The sequence below is a fragment of the Gastrolobium bilobum genome, unplaced genomic scaffold (genome assembly GCF_033153095.1).
Source record: "Gastrolobium bilobum isolate Gb01-03AN ecotype WA unplaced genomic scaffold, APGP_CSIRO_Gbil_v1 utg23028, whole genome shotgun sequence".
Classification (NCBI taxonomy): Eukaryota; Viridiplantae; Streptophyta; class Magnoliopsida; order Fabales; family Fabaceae; genus Gastrolobium; species Gastrolobium bilobum.
Genome location: NW_026899587.1, coordinates 58,147 through 79,938, shown reverse-complemented (window position 1 = coordinate 79,938; position 21,792 = coordinate 58,147). Strand labels below are relative to the sequence as shown.

The following is a 21,792-nucleotide window of genomic DNA, read 5'->3' as shown; positions in this document are numbered from 1 at the left end:
TATCGGCTCGTAATGCTTAAAGCATAAGAGACATCTAGTCTAGTACATAGCATGGCGTACATGATGGATCCAATTGCTGATGCATATGGAATCCTCTCCATGCGTTCCCTTTCGGCAGGTGTCTTAGGACAGATAGCCTTAGAGAGATGAATGTCATGACCGATAGGAAGAAAACCCCTTTTCGACCCATCCATGCTAAACTTCTTTAGCATAATGTCTATGTACGTGGATTGGGATAATCCCAGTAACCTCTTGGATCTATCACTATAGATCTTAATACCTAGTATATAGGCTGCCTCTCCCATATCCTTCATGGTGAAGTTCTCAGACAACCAAACCTTTATAGACTGTAACATGGGAATGTCATTTCTAATGAGTAATATGTCATCTACATATAGCACAAGGAAAACAACAGCACTCCCATTAACCTTCTTGTAGACACATGGTTCATCCTCATTCTTGATAAAACTGTTATTCTTAACGACTTCATCAAAAAGAAGATTCCAGCTCCTGGAAGCTTGCTAAAGCCCATATATTGACTTTTGAAGTTTGCATGCCATATGCTCTTGGCTCTTGGATTCAAAACCTTCTGGTTCTTCCATATACACTTCCTCCTTCAAGAACCCATTCAAGAAGGCAGTTTTGACATCCATTTGCCAAACTTCATAATCATAATATGTGGCTATCGCTAGCATGATCCTAATAGATTTGATCATGGCAACAGGTGAGAAGGTTTCCTCGAGGCCTATTCCTTATCTTTAAGGGTAGCCCTTCGTAACCAACCTAGCTTTATAGGTTCGGATGTTGCCATCAGCATCAGTCTTCCTCTTGAAAACCCACTTGCACCCAATAGGAACTATTCCCTCAGGTGGTGGAACCAAAGTCCATACCTTGTTCTGATGCATTGAATCTATTTCGGATTCCATGGCTTCTTGCCATTTTGAGGAGTCAACATCCTTGACTGCCTCAGTGTAGGAAGCAAGCTCGTCATCCTCAACAGTCTGCTGATTCTCAATCACAAAACGGTACCTCTCAGGTGGATGACTAACCTTAGTGCTCCTACGGGGCTGGGTGTCTACTGCCTCTAGTTGAGGCATCGCCTGATCAACAGACTCGGGTTCCCCTATCTGTTCTTGTAGGTCTTGAATTTCTTCAAGTTCTACCTTACTCTCACTATCTTCTTGAGAAAAAAGGTCTTCCTCAAGAAAAATAGCATTCTTAGACATAATGACTCTTTGGTCCTTAGGGTAGTAAAAGTAGTATCCCTTTTAGTTTCTTTGGGATATCCTACAAAGTAGCACAAGGTGCTCCTAGCTCCTAACTTTTCAGGTGCTACGGTCTTGACATAAGCTGGACAACCCTATACCTTGAGATAACTCAAGTTGGGTTTCTGGCCCCTCCATATCTGATACGGAGTAGTGAGAACAGATTACGATGGAACCCTATTAAGAAGGTGTAGCGTCGTATGCAGAGCGAATCCCCAAAATGATTTTGGGAGCTTCGTACCACTCATCATAGACCGTACCATATCTAACAAGGTTCGGTTCCTCCTCTCTGACACACCATTCTGATGTGGTGTGTAAGGAGCTGTCAACTATGAGAGAATCCCATTCTCTCTTAGATAATCTTGAAACTCCTGACTCAGATATTCGCCACCCCGATCAGATCGAAGTGTCTTAATCATCTTGCCAAGTTATTTCTCTACTTCATTCCTAAACTCTTTGATCTTTTCAAAGGCCTCGAATTTGTGTCTCATAAGATACATATATCCGTATATGAACTTATCATCAGTAAAGGTAATGAAGTAGGAGTATCCTCCTCTAGCCTGAGTAGATAAGTATAACACCTCGCAATTCTAAATTATATATTAAAAATATTAAATGAGGATTAAAAGGGAGGATTAGTGAAAATCCTGAAAATTAGGCCAAAATACAAAGAAAGGGAAAAACGGTAATTAGCCAACACGCAACCCTAGGAAGATATAAATTGAGTAGAAGGTCTCAGATGATAAAAATAACCCTAGAAATGGATTCAGAATAAAAAATTAAGTGGCTAGGCAAGTTTCAGAAAATTTAGTGAATAATGTTTTCAGATAATGGTTTTAAATACAAGTTATAAATGGTTTATAGAACTAGGGAATATGATTTCTGATGAAATTTGACGGAAATTAGTAAGTTTGGGGAAGCGTGCCTACGGCGCGCGCAACAGTTTAAAACAGCATTTTCTCCGAACGACCGGAAAACTCCAGATTCATCTGATCAAGGGCAATTAAAGGACAATGGTTAATGTAACACCCTCCCTTGTAGGCCTCCAAGAGAGTTGTTTGCTAAGCGGAATTAGAGTTCTTTTGTCATATTTTAAGTACTGAAAAATCAATTATATGTTGCTAATTAAAACTTGTAATTGAAATCGGGCTCCTTACAAAAAAAAATCAGAGTGTACTTTCAAAATTTCTTAACTTGCTGAAAATAATAATTTCCTTGCAGACGTTGTTGTCTTTAAAAATTCGTATAAAATCTGTTCGACGATTCAAAAAAATATTCCATATAATATAGAAAGAGCACGTCTGGGGCTTCGCGTGCATATAAAATAATAGAGAATCGGAGGTCGTTTACTATACTAAATATAACTTTGAAAGTGCTCGCATGGTTGTCAAAAATTCAGCACTTAATTAAACGTAATAAATTATTTTCGCAAAATGTTTTAAAATTTTCTCTAAAATACGTGCTGCTCAAAAAGTCTTCAACATGCAGTAAAATCATAGTTCCAACAATCATCCAGGCATACCAAAATATCCAAAATAGTACAGTCATCCAATAAATAAACAGCAACAGCAAAAGTCCAAGCAGCAAATAACAACAAATAGCTACGTCTTCATATGCTCTTCCGTCCTCTTGCCATTTTGTAAAAATAGCAGCCTCAAAGGGGTGAGAATAATCCCAGTAGTGTGGCAATAAAACCAATAATGCAACAGTGTTAAACTTGGCACAAAATTATAAACAGTCGCTACAAACATTAAATCCTTTTCATCATAGTTCCTTTTCATCATATATCATATTGCGTATATAACGCCTTCTTCACGCTTATAGCACCGTCATGCGCGTGCATACGCAGTGGAAATTCCATGCATGACACCATCATTTGGGGAATTCAACTGTGGCCTATGCGGACTGACGCCAACTGTCCCAGTACCCTGATATCAAGGGATGCCTATATGATGCGTGCTCATACACATGATCCTGTATATAACTATTCTACATTTCAAAGCCTACATGAATCTATTGTATACATGCCATGAAATGCGGTCACACACGAAACAGAAAAATGCATCATGATGTAAAAATGCATGCACATATCATTATCATCATTTCATATTCTTACCATTGCCATATCATCATCATAAAATAACATTGAACATATGTGAGCAACACATCACAATTTCATACACTAGCTAATAGTCACATTAGGTAATACCGCCTAACACATACCTCACACGTCACAATAAATTTACCAGGCAGCAGCGAAATAATCCAATTCTCAAGAGTTTTGCGCACCTAAAATACAAGTGCCACAAATCAAAATACATCCCAAGCGATTCCTAAAAATTACCAACAAGTTTTCCACATTTAATGGTTCATGTACTCCATTCGGCCATCAAGGTTCTTTCCCAAAAAGATTCTGACTTCGAATTAATTTTCTAACGTCTAACAATGACTAACTAAGCCCAAACAGAATCGGTTTTGCTACAACGATTACTCAAGATTTAATTCATAAAGTTCCTATTTCTCTACTCATAGGGTGCGCTAAAAAGAGTCTATTTATCATGCTGTCTACTCAATTTAAATGGAACTTAATGCATGACCATACTTACCAAGACAGAATCGATTTAATCTAAGCAAAACATCAAGGATTGTCTACTCCAAAGCTTAGCTAATTTACTCATGGTGCGCTACACAAGGGGTGTCTAAGCATGCTATCGTTATCATTTTGATTCAAGAAAGTTCAAGATACTTTAAATACCCTCAAACAGCTCCACCGTTTATTTTAGGATCATAACCAAATTTACTTGTTATACTACTAAGCTAAGGTCCAAGGTACACAAGATGGCAGAAATAACAAAGCTAAAATAAGGATCAATTTTCTGACTTCCAATAATTTTATTTACTTGTAAATGGCAATAGAATTTTACGTTTTTCCTAAGCATGCATGCACGGTTTGGACCATTGATTAGGAGTTTAAAATTCTCAGTTACATACATTGTCCTCATGACTAATAAACATGCTAATTACTCCTTACGCTTGCTGTCTACTTATTCGTTACATGGTTAAAGCTAGATATTTCCTTTTAATTCAACAAACCAGTCCAACAAGGTCAAGGGAGCACTGTTTTAATACGGCCAAAAGGAGCAGAAGCAAAGAGACATATTAACAAAATCTATCTTCCTAAAGTCCACTTGAAATCGAAACAGGGGGGAGTAAAATGGGAGGTTATTTTTGTGAATACCTTTTTTTTTTTTGGTTTGTACTCCCAATCACGGTTTGGCAATGAGCAATTTTATACTTTCCTAGGCTCCAAGTTTCGGTTTTTCTGCATGCAAGGGAGAGGGCTTTAGGCAGAACCGGTTCATGAAGAAAGGTACGCGGGAATTCCAAAAACTGCCTCACCTTTTCTTACTCCAAGGGTCACGCTTTGGGCGGCTTGTAAAGGGGTTTAACCCTTCTCCACTAGCTCCGTCTTACAGCTGCATGCAGTAAGGGTTTCCATTAAGCCGAAGGAGGAAATGAACAAAAGAAGAGAAGGTGTGTTACCTTCTTAAGTGTTGAGGTTCGGCTGAACTCTAGCAAGAAGGAAGATAGGATGCAGCCCTTAAAACACAGCCTCCTTGGTGTTGACCTTTGCCCGCGTATGAGGAAATAGGATTTGGAAGTTAGGTGATGAATGTCTCTTTGAACAACTCACGGCTTAGAGGGGGAAAAGTGGGAAGAATGTTCAGAACTTTTGTTGTTTCTTTGTAGTGTTCACGGTTCAGTGGAAGAAAAGAGGGGAAATAGAATTCTGATTTGTTTTCTTGTTGGTTACCTACGGCCTTGAGGGGGGTGAGGACAGCAACACGTTTTTGTGTGATGGAAGTATAAAAGAAAGTTGGTCAGTTTCAAGAGATGAAAATAAATCCTTGGTTAAGGGAAGGGTTTGACCGAAGCATGGAGAAAAGATAGTCCAAGTGCCCTATGCTTGGAAAGATGGTGGACATGCAAGAGAGGGGGAAGACATGTGGCGTACATGCAATTGCATGGAGGGTTTATTTTAACACCTAATGAACATGCATGGGCCGAATTGGTTCAAGACTTTGGGGCTTACAATCAGAATTTTCTAGGCATTAATCTCTTCCTTTCACGAGTTTAAGGGGCGTAGGATTGTGTGGCTGAAAGAAACTCTCATCCAAGGAAAATGATGCAGAGTAGGTGGCGGGCATGCAATGGTAGAAGAAGGGCATGTGGCTGTCATGCAAGGAGTGATGGGGAACAAGTGTCATACATGCAAGGAGTGAAAACACTAGATGGCAAGCATAGGCTGATTTGGACTTTAAAAGTCTAATACATGTGATCAGAATTTTCTCTCCACACTAGGCGCATAGTAGGGAAAGAATGATAGAAAATTTGCTTGCCTCTTGTCCAATAAAAATTATGCATTCAGATTTCTAGTGTTAGTCAAAGGATAAAGATTCTACAAGGATCAAGTGTAGGGGTTTTTGGCTGATTTGGGCCTTCCACTAAGGTGGATGGGCCGTAGCCTATTGTGGATAATTTGGTCCTATTTCAACTCCCAACAACATTCCTTCATGTAGTTTACTAAGTGGTCACTAGAGTTTCAATGCTTAAAATAATTACTCACTATGATTGTTATTCTAATAATTCACCAAATTAATTTAATCCCACCCTAATAACTATATAATTCGAAATCAAAACAAATGTTGCACAGAACTCGATTTTAACATAATATCCATAATTCTCATAACAAATTATATATTTTTCCTAATTACGTGGGATGTTACAGTTAATGTTAAAAATTAGAGTTTCTAAATAGGTTATGAAATCATGGATGTTTAGTGGAATCAGAGGAAATTCGAATTAGTTTGAGATCGCGTGAGGTGGCGGTGGGGCCCACCTCACTTAAGTGGACTTAGCCACATGGACCAACACTATTCATCATCATCTAAAACCTCTTTTCTCTCTCTAAAATTCGTGCTCCCTTCCCCCCTCCATGACCATTTTCATTCAAATCTTCTTCCTCCCTTAACTTCATCGATTCTTAATCGAATCGGACGATTCTTGTCTTGAAATTTGTTGGAAATCACCTTCCAAACACATTGGTGGTATCCATTGGCCTTGAAACACTCTCATTTGTGAGAAACAAGCAAAAACCAGCCACGAATTTCTTGAGAATTTTGGTGTTCATGGAGTTGTTTGGAGCTCCAATGGTTTAGGGTGTCTTGGAGGAGCCTTGTGCCTAGCTTTTGAGTAAGTTTCTTTATAATTTCCATGGTTTAATTTTCGGATTTTATTCATGAACCCTAAAGGGGGTGTTGTTGATTTGTGATGTTAAAGAGCTCAAATGGAAAATGTTTGTACATGAACGTGTCTTAGAATGATATGTAGTAGCCATAAATGCAATAAAAATTATTGAGGAAAAATGTGATTTTTTAACTTTTAGAAAATTTTTAGGATGTCATGACTTTGGGTTTGAAATTATTGTTAGGATTGAATAATGGGATTGTGGCATGGTTGTACAATGATATAATAGGATTTCATGAGGTGTGGAGTAGTTAAAATTGATGGAAATTCCTTGGATGTACACCATTGTGAATTCGGCCCTTTAAAGGAAAATTAGAGAATTGATGTTGTTGGAAATTGTTTGAGTGATGTATTATGTGTTAAATGGTAATTAGATGGGTTATGTGGTGGTTGGAAGGTTGGAAAACCAATGGAAAAATAATTGGTAGTGTTGAGTGGTTAATTGGACCTAGAGCAAAATATTAGGCAAAACGACGTTTTAATGACGAAAATAAAAAGTGGCACTTGATATGACATTTTGGTGACCTAAGGATGCCTAAGAAAATGAGAAAGAAAATTTAGAAAAATAAAATGTAAAATAAGACTATGTAGGCCGAACCTACCTTGTGTAGGTGAGGTTTTTTGACGTTTTCGTACTTTGATAGATTTGCCGTGTATTGATGATTCGTACATGGTTGTTGCAGGTTGTCGTACGTTGAATTGAACCCCAAACCGAGAGTTCGGTGGATTGTCCTTGGTCCCGGACCAAGTGGGATTGAGGTGAGTAATTGGAACCATGCTTGTATAATTGGTAACTTGCATGTGTTTGTATGAGTTTTAAGTAATTGGGAATGTCCTCAGTGTAGGCATTTCTGTTGAGTAACGAGCTCTAAGAATATACTGCTTTGGAGCTAAGTGGAGAGGCTTATTAAGGTAACCTCTTGGTACTGGGGCTTGATCCCCTTGTGTGTTCCACCATACCGTTGAGGGTGATGGTAGGAAATGTATGTAAGTAATGTAGAATAACATGATCGTGCATTTATTATGTATGTTAGTGGTACACTGGATGTACCGAGTCTCTGGCCAATAGTCAGTTTGCCTTCAGGCGTTTCGGACTTCCACTGGATAGGTCTCCGAGAGGGAGTTCCAGTTGACCTAGGGTCGTGGTGTGTGATCCTGTTAGGAGCACACTAGGAAGTCTCGGGTGTATATGGATGGGAGGGGTACCTTGGTTGGATGTTCTAGGACCACGCTTTGGTTTAGACCCGTAGGATTATATGCCGAGCCATTAGGCAGGACGTTGCGTGGTATTGGTAGCGACCATTCCAGCTTTGTCGTATTTTGTATCCCTATGTTCCCCAGTTTCTCTAAATCCCTTGCTATATCCCATTTTTCAAGATGTTATTTTATATTATTTATATGCATCGAAGTGAGCCATTGGGCGGAGTTTTCTCCGGAACCTCTGGGTTACTGAGATATATTCGTATATCTCACCCCGTCTTGGGGGCTTTATTTCAGGAGGTAGCAGTGGTGCAGGAGCGGCGGGCAAGAAGCCCGTAGGATGAGTCGTTGGAGGACTTTATACATTTTGCATTTTGATGGCCATTGGGCCTAGGCTAGACTTAGGGCATGAACATTGTATATGTTGTTAGGATGAGATTTATGTTATATTTGTTCATGTTATTTTGCCTAAGTCTAGATACATGTAGTTATGACATTTGGAGACTTATGAATTGTGTTGTAATTTGGATAATTGTAAATATTGTATTTGGATCTTGTGTAATGTGAAGCATATGTAATATGATGAAAGGACAACAGGCCTATTTTAGGATTATGATATTGTGTATGATTAGCAATTGCATGCAATTGGACTTTGATGATTGAAAACGTATTAAGGATTAATAAAGGAAGCAATGTGATACGTATTGTATAAGTAAAATAAATTGTGATGGGTTGTAAGAGCCCCAAGGCATTGTTGATCCTTGTGTGTGCCACCCTATGATTATTAGGTACATTTGAGGTCTTAGAACACATTGGCAAATTTGGGGATTTTTGTAAAAAGAAAGGAAACTCTGTCGAATTTTCTGTAAATTGGCAAAATTTAAGTGAACTTCAAGAGATCATATCTCCCTCTACAGAGGTCCGATAGGGACGTCCCATACGCCATTTTGAAGGTTGAGATGTCTTCTATCTTGGGGTAAAAATTGGTAAAATTTTGGGTTGAGCGTCGTCCTGTAGGAGGCAGAGAGTACAGACTGCCCATTTGCTCACTGCACATGTGGCAGTTCTGGACCGGTTTTGGTAAATTTATTTCCACTTCGTTTCTTAGTCAAATTAGGTGTATGATATATCCAATTGAATATTTAGGTGTCTAGTTTATGGTATAAAAATTTGAGAGCAATTGGTTGAGTGGATTTTCTGCAGTAATTCGTGGAGTGAGGGATGTTTGGAGCTGTTTTGGGGTTGGCTGGCAGCTTTACTTGTCAAACTTCAAACGGCGATATCCGAAGAAAGCGAGATCGAAATAACTCATGTGATAGCTTCCTAGAAAGGTAATTAAGTGTAGAATAACATATCAAAAGATGAGAGGTTCGTGACATGCAGATTCTCCGCAGAAATTGGGAGACCGAACCACGTTCGGATAAGTAGAAAACGTAAAAGTGAGAAATTGGCTAAGTGGGTTTATGGGAACCCCTTAGTGACTTGTAGTAAGTAAAATAAGTTATAAAAGTATTCCAAATAATTATTCCGCGAAGAGTTTACAGTTACGGTCACACCTTTTAATTATTACGCTTTTTATTGTTTAACATGCTCGCGTAATAAACGGAAAAAGTTTAATCTCATTTTTATAAATAAATTGCTGTGATTGTAACTGCGCTTAATATCATAATTAATGTTAACAATATCGGTGTACAACGGGCTGTTACAATAAGGGCTCACAAACATCATAATGAATGAGTTCTAGTAACTCATTGTCTTTGTCATTTTACCATCCAAACAAGACTCACAAGGCCCATAGGATTCAAAATCCATGGAATCCAGATAACCATCATGATGGAGTCTAGACAGTCTTGTCTCATTAATGTGTCCCAATCTACAATGCCAAAGTTATGATTGATTACCTAATTTGGCTTCTTAGTTTGAATACTAAGAATGTCACTATCTGTATTTAAATCCAAAACATACAATCCATTCACTCTAGATGCGCAACCATAAACAAGATCATTCATAATGATGGAAAACTTGCCATCTTTTATTACAAAGTGAAAACCAGATTGTAAAGATAGACGGAACGTAGAAACAATTATTCAAATGTAAAGAAAGGCCCGTAGGCAGCATAAGATCCTAATCCCCAACGGCTTGTGCAGTAACTCTTGCTCCATTCCCAACGCGGAGATTGACCTCATTCTTCTCCAGCTTCGTAGGACTCTTTAGTACTTGGCAACAAATTGCAGATGTGCGATCGACAGCCAGTATCCAATACCCATGAAGCTGAATCAACACTTGAAAAATTAATTTATATAGTGAACATACCAGAGGCTGAAGCATCTCATGCTTCTTTCCCTTGAGGCTCGCAAGGAATAATGGGCAGTCCCTCTTCCAATGTCCTTCCTTCTGACAATGGAAGCATACAGCTTTAGCCTTGTCCTTGGATTTCTCCTTTCCTTTCCCTTTGCCCTTGCCCTTCTTCTTCTTGGGCTGACCTCTGGGATTGAGCTTGTCTGACTCTACAAACTTTCCCTTACCCTTGGTTTTGTTAGGCCTGATGGGACGTAAATTCGTTCCCATCTAAGCCCATTTTGATGGCAAAATACCACACGTTCCCTCATCTGATGAGCAACTTCAGCATGAAAATCACTTGTTTTACACATTTGTGACAAAAACACAGTGGGGGAACGGATGGTAACGTATTCCTTTAAAATATATTAAAAGGGGAACGGACTGAGACGCATTTAATGCACCTACTCCATTCATTTAATGTTTCTGTACACTTTGCAGGTAACAGAGTTAAAGACTTCTAAAAAGCAAGGCAGTGCACCAACTGAGCAGCTGGAAACGTGAAGAGCAGAGAATCAAGAGTTCTCATTGGCTAAAAATAGAAGCAAAACGTGGGAAAGTCTGCAAACAACGGCTAATCATCACCAAACCCTGTTCCATTCAGCAATTCACGCAAGCTTCCATACTCTGCTGCCACCGTCTCGTCCCCTCATTCAAGCAACTAGCTCCAAGGGAATTACAGTCTTGCCATTCCTCTTCCAGCTATAAATAGGACCTCCCTCACACAAAAACATCATCGGATTCTGGAGGGATTAAAGTTCAGAAGGAAGAAGATCACCTAGTAGTAGTAGTAGTTAGTAACTTAGTTTAATTTTCAGTTGTAAATGTAGTTAAGTGACAACCCCTCTTCCCTTCTCTGTAAACAACCATCAAGACTCCTCACGAGCAAATACCCATCTTTCTCCATTTTCTATTTATTTTTGTAAACTGTCTTTTAAATTAATATAAGTATTTTTCTCTTCGTTCCAATCGTTATCTCTTGACTGAATCTCGGGTCTATGTGATTTCAGTTGAGAATAATTATGTTTAAACTATCAGCCATGAGCTGAACTATCTGTGGAATGGGTAAACTGTGAAACTCTTAAAGAACGGTTTTCAAAACTCTTGACCGAAGCTTTTTGTATTTCTTTGGCTAAGTAAGATATATTCATTGTGCGCCAATGGAAATTGGGTACATACTGAGAAAGGAACTTCCATAAGGAAGGGATTTCAGACAATTTAGCCATTGGGGGAAGGTAGATGTCATGGCAAAAACGCTACTGGTCACCTTAGGAATAAGGGGTCAACTCGTCCATTTTAAGGTTCTGAAAAGTACCTGTTGGAGTCAAGGGAGCCGTAGGAATATGGAACCTTGTGAACCATCTAGACCATGAGCTGAGGAATCAGAGTTGGCAGGCAAAGAAACTGGGACAAAGCCAAAAGGTGTTAAGTCTTGAGCAGAGAAAACAACCCCTTTAAGAGTGAAGCAGTGAATCTGTTCCTTCTGTTAAACTGTTTTAACCACCACCATGTTGTCTCTTGATTATAGTTATTTCTGTTTTAGTAGTTTTATTTTATTTCATTTAGTACTTATAAAAACTCTAATGATTGTTATCTCACCTTCTTCTAAACAGGAAGGATCACACATACATAACGCAGCGAGCAACTGTTTGCCATCATATTGAACCTACTGTTCCTGAGGAACGTTGTCAAGACAGTAGGGAACGTTTGACCCGACAGTTCATTTACTAACTTTTCTTCTTATTTTTACTCTTTATAAACAGTGATAAAACAATAATTAGCACTCTATCCTCGTGGGAATGATAATTTGGGCATTAATACTTCCTTTATTACTTGATACGTGCACTTGCGCACTTGGGTTGGAACTAAGGGACGAATCTGTGTTCTGCAAGAACAGAGGAACATCCCCTATCAGAACTTATATTTTCCACCATCAGCAAACCACCCAACAAGTTTTTGGCGCCGTTGCCGGGGATAGAAACACTAACTGTTGTTCTTATCATTGTTTTCTAACACATATACTGTATATCTGACTTTACTTTTATATTTTTTTCTCTTTATCACTGAATCTGCTGTGCATATATATATACCCTGTGTTATTGGTTTATGAGTGAAGAGTTTGAAACAGACTCTAACCACTCCATTGAAGTACCTGAGTTTCTCTTTGATCCTGAGCTAGAACGCACACTCCATAGGAGAAGAAGGAACCTCAGGGAAAGATTTCCTGAAAACATGGCTGATCACAATAATAACAATGAAGAGGTTCCCCCTGAACAAAACTTCAGAACTTTGGCTGCTCCTTTTAGGAACAGACCAGACAGGGGAGTAATCCTCCCTCCTATAGCACCCAATTTTGAACTAAAACCTATCATGTTTCACATGATTAGGGAAGCAGGGGTCTTCAATAGACTCCCTGCAGAAGATCCTTACACACACCTCACCACATTCCAAGATATCTGTGATAATTTTAAAGCTGGGGGTGTAACAGAAGAGAGCATGAGAATGAGGTTGTTCCCTCACTCCTTAGGCTTAAAAGCAAAAACATGGATGAAAACTCTCACCCCTGGATCAATCCACACATGGGAAGAACTCTCTAACAAGTTCATAGAGAGGTTTCTCCCAATGTCTCGACAAGCAGATGTTAGAGCAGAAATCTCTAACTTCAGAATGTTTTATGGAGAAAATCTCTATGAAGCATGGGAGAGATACAAGGACATCATAAGAAAATGCCCAAACCATGGGGTAGAAATTTGGGGAGTGTTACAATCTTTCTATAAAGGACTTGACCATACTTCTCAATCTCACCTAGATTTTGCTGCAGGAGGATATTTTTTTTACAGGAACACTTGAATCAAGATATGAAATCATAGAAGTGACTGCTGAAAGATGTCTCCAATGGCTAATAGATAGAGTGAGCCCAGTAAGGAAGCCAGGCATGCTAGAACTGGATAAACAAATAGCCATGGAAACCCAGCTGGCATCACTCATGAATGAAGTGAAGAACCTAAAAGCCGACCAAGAAGCACCAAGGATGGAAGTCTTACAACTCACAGCAACTGAAACAGAACCATGCTCAGCCTGTGGTGACCTTCATGACTTAACAGACTGCCCATCCACTGCATTGGTGTGTTGTGCAGAAAATTTTGGCAATAGGAACTTCACCAGAGACAATCAACAAGCAGGACGAAATACACATTCAAGCCCTAGAGGAACTATCATTAAGGATCAGAACCACAACACCCAATGGAGGCCACCCATTAACCAGAGACTATTCAACAACAATCAGCAGTAGTATCAGCAAGGTAGCAGCAGTGGAACGTCTGAACAAAGAAGAAACAACTACGTTCCGTTCCACAGAGATGACCAACGCATCAACTCCCTAGAAAATTATCTCAAGGAATATGTCACTAGGATTGATGCAGTGGTCAGGAACATTGAGTCCCATCTGGGGCAGATTGCTGCCAACCTTCAAACCAGAACACCAGGATCACTACCAGGGGACATTGAGGTCCCCTCAACCATTTCTGAAACACCTTGAGAGGTAAGTACCATGTCTAGCTAAAGACATTAAACTAAGCGCTGACTGGGAGGCAACCTAGTAGATACATTTGCTCTCTGACAAAGAGCAAAGTTTTAGGGTGGTTATCCAAAACCACACAGCTCCCAAAAGGGAGGGAACGTCTGATATTCCTCTACAAAAAGTCCAAATAAAGTATGTTCCGTTCCAGGAACGTAGTTTTGGGGTGGTCCCTGACCACACAATCCCAATATATATATATATATATATATATATATATATATATATACACACACACATGTAGATATAATTAAATGTTTTGTTACATGTTCATTTAGATTTATTAAATAATAAGTGATAGGTTAGTACTTCCCCTTTTCCTTACTTAGTACTCGCTATTGCATGTTTTCTTATTATTTATTTCAGTTAGTTATTTATTTATTAGTTAGGAAAAGAAAAAGGGAACGTTCCCTGGGTTAGGAGATAAGAGTGACTGGAACACCTGTCCCTTCTGAGTCACTTAAAAAGATACGCAGTCATATCCAATTTGCACTCATTGCAATTCTTGGAAACGCGCGCAGAAAAAGCAACCGTCTCCTCAACCATTAAGACAACTGCACCCTTTCCTTTTCCCTCTCTCCCACGTCTCGACCTAAACCGTCCCATCTTCTCACACTCATCCCATCAGTAACTGGTCACCTACTGTTGACCACTCATTCTGTAACGTCCCCATTCCACTACCTCTTCAACTTCCTCTCCATAACCTCCACGTCCCAGAAACCTTTCATTTTCTCCCCCACAGTCTATTGAAACTCGGTCTCTGATTTCTTCAAGTTCTACTACTTCCATTCAACTTAGAACCCTTTTATCCCTCCTGCATTTGTGCCCTAACTCCCTTTCTGAACAAAATGACTAAGCTTTCATTTAAAGTGACCCCTGTAGCCAACCGCGGCGAAGAACCAGAGCTCACTGAACCCATCATCATTCTGTACCCAGAAAGGAACATTTCTCTGCATCAGGAAAAAGTGGTTATGCCTCCATTTGTGAAGAAATCATTGGACAAACTTCAGTGGTTGCTTTTCGCCACTGATGACCGTGAGTTAAACTTGAACTGGGTGGGGGAATTCCTATACCAGACGAGGAGGCTGCCCGAAGAGGAGGCACCTGATGTGGTCACAGTGAGGGGAAAACAAATATCATTTTCCCCCGCTGATGTCCAGGAAGTACTCCACCTTCCCTCCATCACCAACTGTCCATACCAGGAGTATTTGGATAGTAGGGAGGTGTACAAATTTCAGAAGGATCTGAAGCAGACAATAGCCCTGGACAATCCCAACTACTACAAAGGGTCCCTCTGCAAGGGGAGCATGAAGGACATAGCCAGGTTCTGGGCGCTGTTTGCCAACTCCAACATCACCCCCACCTCTCATGAAGCCTCTGCTAGCTGGAGACTTCAAGTTCAAATTTACTGTATCATTAAGCACATCCCTTTTGATGCAGTAACCCTCATTTACAACAGCTTGCAGAGGGACATAAGGAAGACTACGGTCTTCCTTCCATGCCTCATCACCAAACTCTGCAGGAAAGCTGGTGTAGAGTGTAACAGCCCGTTACGTACCGGTATTGTTAACATTAATTATGATATTAAGCGCAGTTATAATCACAGCAGTTCATTTAAAAAAACGAGAATAAATTTTTTCCGACTATTACGCGAGCATTTAAATCATAAAAAGCGTAATAATTAAAAGCTGTGACCGTAACCGTAAACTCTTGCGGAAGACTTATTTCAACTATTTTTATAACTTACATAATTTATTATGAGTTACTAAGGAGTTCCCATAAACTCACTTAGCCTATTTCCAACTTTACAATTTTACCAATTCGAACATGTTTCACTCTAAATTTTTCTGCAACCAAACCGATCGCAACCAACCCTTCTTCTTAGATTATATTTTTGTATTACTTAATTCCCTTTTTAACAAGCTATCATACGCTCAATTCGGAGCTCATTTGCTCCGGTTATCGCCGTTTGAAGTTGGATAAGCAATTAGCCCAAACAACCCCAAAAAAAGCTCCAAACCACTCACATTTCTCGAATTACTGCACTCAATCCACTCAACCATTTGCTCTCAAATTTTTATCCTACAAACTAGACATCTAAAACTTCATTTTGATATATCACACGCTTAATTTGGCGGAGAAACGAAGCGGGAATTAATTTCCCAAATCCGGTCCAGAATCTGCCTCAGGTGCAGGGGCACATGGGCAGTCCGTGTTTCTCTATTTTTTTCAGGCCGAAGATCAACCCAGATTTTCCTCAAATTTGGACACAAGGTAGAGGACATCTCAACCTTCAAAATGGCGTATGGCACGTCCCTAGGGGACTTCTATGGAGGGAGATATGCTCTCCCGAAGTTTGCCTAAAATCTGCCAATTCTACAGAAAATTCGCCAGAGTTTCCTTTGTTTTTCCAATAATCCCAAATTTGTAAAAGATCATTTAAACCTCAAATGTACCTAATAAACACATGATAATACAGTAATAATCCAATGGGTGGCACACACAAGGACCAACAACGCCTTGGGGCACTTACAACCCAATCCAGTTTATAGTTATTAAACATAGAGTCCATATTAATCATTCTTAAGTAGTTGCAATCACTAACACCTTTTTCATGCATATTTCCATCATACATATTATCATAACCTAAAATAGGCCTAAGGCCCTTCCATCATAATTAGACATGCATCAATACTATTACAATATGGCTTTACAAATTACAACTTGAAACTAAAACTTCAAATTACATTCTTCTAAAATTTCAACTTAATTTAAAAGACAACATAACCAAATACATCACTACTAGACTTAGGCAAAATGGCATGAACAAGATGCTAATGAAGCTACTAATAAATACAAATGACATGTTCATGCCCTAAGTCTAGCCTAGGCCACACGGCCAACAAAATGCAAAATATGAAGCGCTCCAGCGCTCACTCTGCGGGCCTCTTGCCCGAGGCTCCTGCTCCACTGCTACCTCCTGAAATAAATGCCCCGAGACGGGGTGAGATATACGAATATATCTCAGTAACCAAGAGGTTCTGGAGAAAACTCCACCCAATGGTTCACTTCGATGCATATCAATAGAATACAACAACCACTTTGAAAACGGGATATAGCAAGGGATTTAGAGAATGGGGAATATAAAGAAAACAAAATACGACGATACGGGATGGTAACCCCAATTCCACGTACGCCCTCGGCATATATAAGCCTATAATCCAAGGTGTGTTCACAGAAACCACAACCATGATGCCCAAACCAACCAAAACGCCAAAGACATTCCTAGTGTGCTCCTACCCGGATCACACACCATGACCGCAGTCAACTGGAACTCCCTCCTGGAGACCTATCCAGCGGAAGTCCGAAAATGCCCGAAGGCTAATAAAACTGTCTACTGGCCAGAGACTCGGTACTGCAGTACCCATAGCAATAATGCATGCATGCTCATGTGTTCTATACTATTCATACACACTTCCTACCGTTGCCATCAACTGGCAAGGTGGAACAGAAAAGGGGAACAAGCCCCAGTACCAAGAGGTTACCTTAATTCGTGTTTCCACAAGCTTCGCCGCAGCTTATCCCTCAACTCGGTACACAGCGGAATGCCTACACAGAGGACATTCCCAATCACTCTCAGTTCAACCCATACATGTTAATTTATAATTACACATGCAATGAACCAATTTCTTACCTCAATCCACTTGGTCCCGGACCAAGGGCAATTCACTGATTCAAGATTCGGGATTCAGGTCGACGTACGGCAACCTATACAATAACGTACATCCATCAGTACTCGTCAAATAGTATCAAAACGCAAAACACAAAAATCCTCCCCATCCTCCCTTGATGGTTCGGCCATTGTAGTGTAAATGTGAGATTTATTTTTCTAAATTTTCTTTCTCATTTTGTTACGTCTCATTAGGTTGTCAATAGGCCAGTTCAAGAGCCGGTTCGTCATTTTCGCATCGAATTACATCAAAACGCGAAAATCGCCAAATCACCCCTTTTCCCCTTGGAGGTTCGGCCATGTAGGTGTAAATTTGAGATTTATTTTCCTAAATTTTCTTTCTCATTTTATAACACTCCCTTAGGTTGTTTTGAGGCTAGTTCAATCGTCGTTTTTCCGTTTTTCGACATTTACGCATCGTTTTGCGAAATATTTCATTCTGGGCTCATTTAGGTCTCTAACACAATTCATTCTTTTCCATTGATTCAAACACTCTCCAAGCACAACACAACCCATCTAAGCACCATATAACTACTCAAATCATCATCCAAATCATTTTTCAACATCAATTCTTCAATCTTTCTTAAAAGAATCGAATTTTACCCTATGGCATTCCAAGGAATTTCCATACAACTTTAATCATTCCAACCTTCACACAACCTATTATATCATCATACCATCATGCCACCATTCATCAAACAAGTCTCAACACCAAAATTCACAAATTCCAAAATCATGATCATCAATTTTTCTAAGTTAAATTCATCAATTTTCACCAATAAATTTCATCGCATTTCTAGCTTTAATACATCATTCTAACACATTATCATCTAATACACATTTTCAAATTGAGCTCTCTAACACAACACATCATCAAATCAAGCTTTAGGTTTCCAAAATTTCAATCACAATTAAACCATGTAAATGGGATGGAAACATACTCACAACAAAGGCTAGAAGCTAACCCAAGACTCCTCCAAGCAATGGAAGATCAAAAAGCTCCATGGACAACCATTTTTTCTCCAAAATTTCGTGGCTGTAAATGGCCAATATCTCCCCAAATACACGGTTTCAAGGCTCAAGAGTGGTACCAATGTGTTTAGAAGGTTGTTTCCAACAAATTTCAACACAAAAATCACTTGATTTGGTTAAGAAATGATCAAGTTATGGTGAAAAGAAAATTTGAATGCAAATGGGGTTTTTGGGGGAGGGGGCTGCGGGTTTCATGAAGAAGAAGGGAGGAAAGTGATGCATGAATAGTGCCAAGCACATGTGGCTTAAGTCACTTAAGTGGGGTGGGTCCCACCGCCACCTCACGCGATTTAAAACTAATCCGAATTTTCCTCCGATTCCACTAAACGTCCGTAAATTCACAACCTATTTAGAAACTCAAATTTTTAACATTAACTATTCCCCTTTAATTAGGCTTGATCAGATGAATTAAGAGTCCTCCATTCGTTCGGAGAAAACACTGTTTTAAGCTATTACGCGCGCCATTGGCACGCTTCCCCAAACTGTCTTAATTTCATCGAATATTATAAGAAATCATATTTCCTAACTCATTAGACCATTTTTAACTCATATTTGAAACCTAGAGCTCAAAATTCAACTGACACGTTTTACGGTGCAATCGTAACGCGATATTTTTACCCGCGAAAAACACTATTCACTGATTTTTCTGAAACTTGCCTATCCACTCAATTTTTCGTTCTGAACCCATTTCCAGGGTTATTTTTACCATCTGAGACCTTCTACTCAATTTTTATCTTCCTAGGGTTGCGTGTTGGCTAATTACCGTTTTGCCCTTTCTTTGTATTTTGGCCTAATCTTTAGGATTTTCACTAATTCATCACTTGATTGCTCATTTAATATTTTAATTAATTTATTTAAAATTGTGAGGTGTTATACTCACCCCAACTTTTTAGAATTTTGTCCGCAAAATTAAATCATACTCATCCGCTAACTGAGGACACAGTCGGAGAATCTCATCATCCCGCTCCCAAGTAGCATCCTCAAGTGTGTTCCTTTACCACATTACTTTTATCACAAGCATGATCTCCTTTTTATGATACTTATTATCCTTTGATCCTTCACAATCACTTGTCTCTCATGGTTCTGTGACCTTTTAATTCACAATACTTTACACTTTTTCTGGTTTACCGTTTCTCTTTCGCTGATTTGTAGGTAATAATATAACCATATTACGGATTTGTCGGTATCAATTTACCTCATTCTCATCTTTATCCATCCTTCTGACCCATGGTCGTTCTCAAAAGCACCTAATCGTTTTCATACTAGGCTCTAACCGTTCTCATGCACATTCACTAGTTATTCCTGGAGTATTTCCAACTCACATGTTCTTTAGTACTTAACTCTTTTCGCTGTCCTCACTGTTTTCACAATACCCCAACAACCATTTCTTTCTATTACTGTTACTACTCTTATCATTTCGTTGTTTTCTTGGCTTTCACCCAAGCACATACTTTCTAGTTTCAAAGGCACTTTGTCGTGTCCTACAATTACGACTCACATTAAATTCTATACTCATATACTTTATTTTTCCTTGTCACGTGTCTTCACCTCTTTTTAGGTACTCACAACTATATCTTTCTCTTTGTGATACGAAACTAGCAATACCCATACTAGTTTATATTTTCGATTAGCCCTATAAGGCCTTTCGACCACAAATACTCATGAAATTTTTCCATCTACAAACTCATATTCATAATTTACACTCATTGTTAAACTCTTTATTAGCTTAACCATCTCAACTTTACCAACTCAACCAGCTCAACTCCATACTTAGACCTCTCACAGTCTAAACACAACACTCATCAATGACCTCCACATCAAGGCCTCATGCTTAATATTTTCTCCCACTAACTATTTTCAACTTTTATTCCACTCCGACGTTGCAACTTAACCATATGTTCAACTTATTTATACCACTTTTTCGTAATCATCGTCATTTAATCCTGAATGTCAAACTCAATATAACATCACCTTACAGTTTTCACCAACTTTCACCAATCATCTTGGTTGTTCGAATCAATCAACCACACCAAGCCATTTCACTACTAACTGATGGACCCTTAAAATGCCATGTCTCTCACATGCAAGTCTCGTTCTATAGGAATCTTTGAAACTTAATTATCAAGTCACATAAAACTAAATCCATCCTTGCCACTACTTATACAATTCCCCACCGATCGGTATCTCAATCTCTCAGGATATTCAAAGCTACCACAAACACTCAGTCATACCTCATTAATACTTAACCAAAACAATATTATCATTGTGCATTTTCCACACACTTTCCACCATAAGTGGCATATGCGATTATATATAACACTCCTCAATCCACTCTATCAGTACAACCAAGCTATCAACTTTTAGGCAACCGATCGCAATTCCAGTTTCCAACTATTATTACACATTCGCGCTTGATTCCATGACAATTTACCTTCTATAAGGGCTAATAATTCACCGTTTTAACCTGAACTCTTGATCATTACCAGCCTTCCTAGAAGGACACTCACTCAATCTGTCAACATCAATCTCGTTATTATCTCTTTCATCATAAGACGAGAATTCCAACAAATTTACTACCTCACTTGGAGCCGAAATTATTTCATCAAACTTACTTTACACCCACAATAGTGTTTCACTATCACACTTCAAAAAAATTTACACACTATGCCTCACCTCTTGTATCCAATTCTGACATACTATTGTCCATTTACAATTATCTGACCTCATATTTTGCGTTAATCACATGGAAGAACTCTCTCAATACAGTGGGTAACAACATTCACAGGTTTTAACCGCTCGAGCTCTTGCTGTCCTCAGGGCCCCAGATGTAATGACCCACCGATCAGAGAATCCACCCATATAATCCATGCAGTAATGATAACCTACCACCTGCTGACTGTGTTCTATTAGTATTCCCAACGTTTCTTATTTGTGAACTTATGTAGATCAATTCAACTATAATAGCAGTCTCATCACTGCGGGATACTTCCTCATCTCATATTACTCGTATAACATAATAATAGTCTCCGGGAACATAATCCGCACGGAGATGGCTACACACTTCGGGCACATAAGCCGCACAGAGATGGTAATATCAAGTCTCATAACGTGCACCTAGTGCATAGAGGAGTTCATATTTACATCACATCTGTATACAACAGCAAACGTGTACCCAGTACACAGGGGAGTTCATACTTATAACATATCCGTATATAACGGCAAAACTGGTACTCCGTACACTCCAGATCACACATGTACCCAGTCCATTTGGTGTCTGTATCACTCTGTATATAACAACAAAATATCTTTGGTTTATTCACATGGGGCTATCCCCATAACCATAG

At 39.2% G+C, this 21,792-nt stretch overlaps 1 long non-coding RNA gene and 1 other non-coding gene across 2 annotated transcripts; both read right to left on the bottom strand.

The window, feature by feature from the left end:
• Window positions 1-2,725: 2,725 nt before the first annotated feature.
• Window positions 2,726-5,352, bottom strand: LOC133291716 (uncharacterized). Its single transcript, XR_009748830.1, has 4 exons — window positions 4,809-5,352; window positions 4,665-4,741; window positions 4,504-4,587; window positions 2,726-3,554 (listed from the first exon to the last, which is right to left on the bottom strand). It is a non-coding gene; the product is annotated as an uncharacterized LOC133291716 (long non-coding RNA).
• Window positions 5,353-12,746: 7,394 nt separating this feature from the next.
• Window positions 12,747-12,853, bottom strand: LOC133291718 (small nucleolar RNA R71). The gene has a single exon (XR_009748831.1). It is a non-coding gene; the product is annotated as a small nucleolar RNA R71 (small nucleolar RNA).
• Between the last annotated feature and the right edge of the window lie 8,939 nt (window positions 12,854-21,792).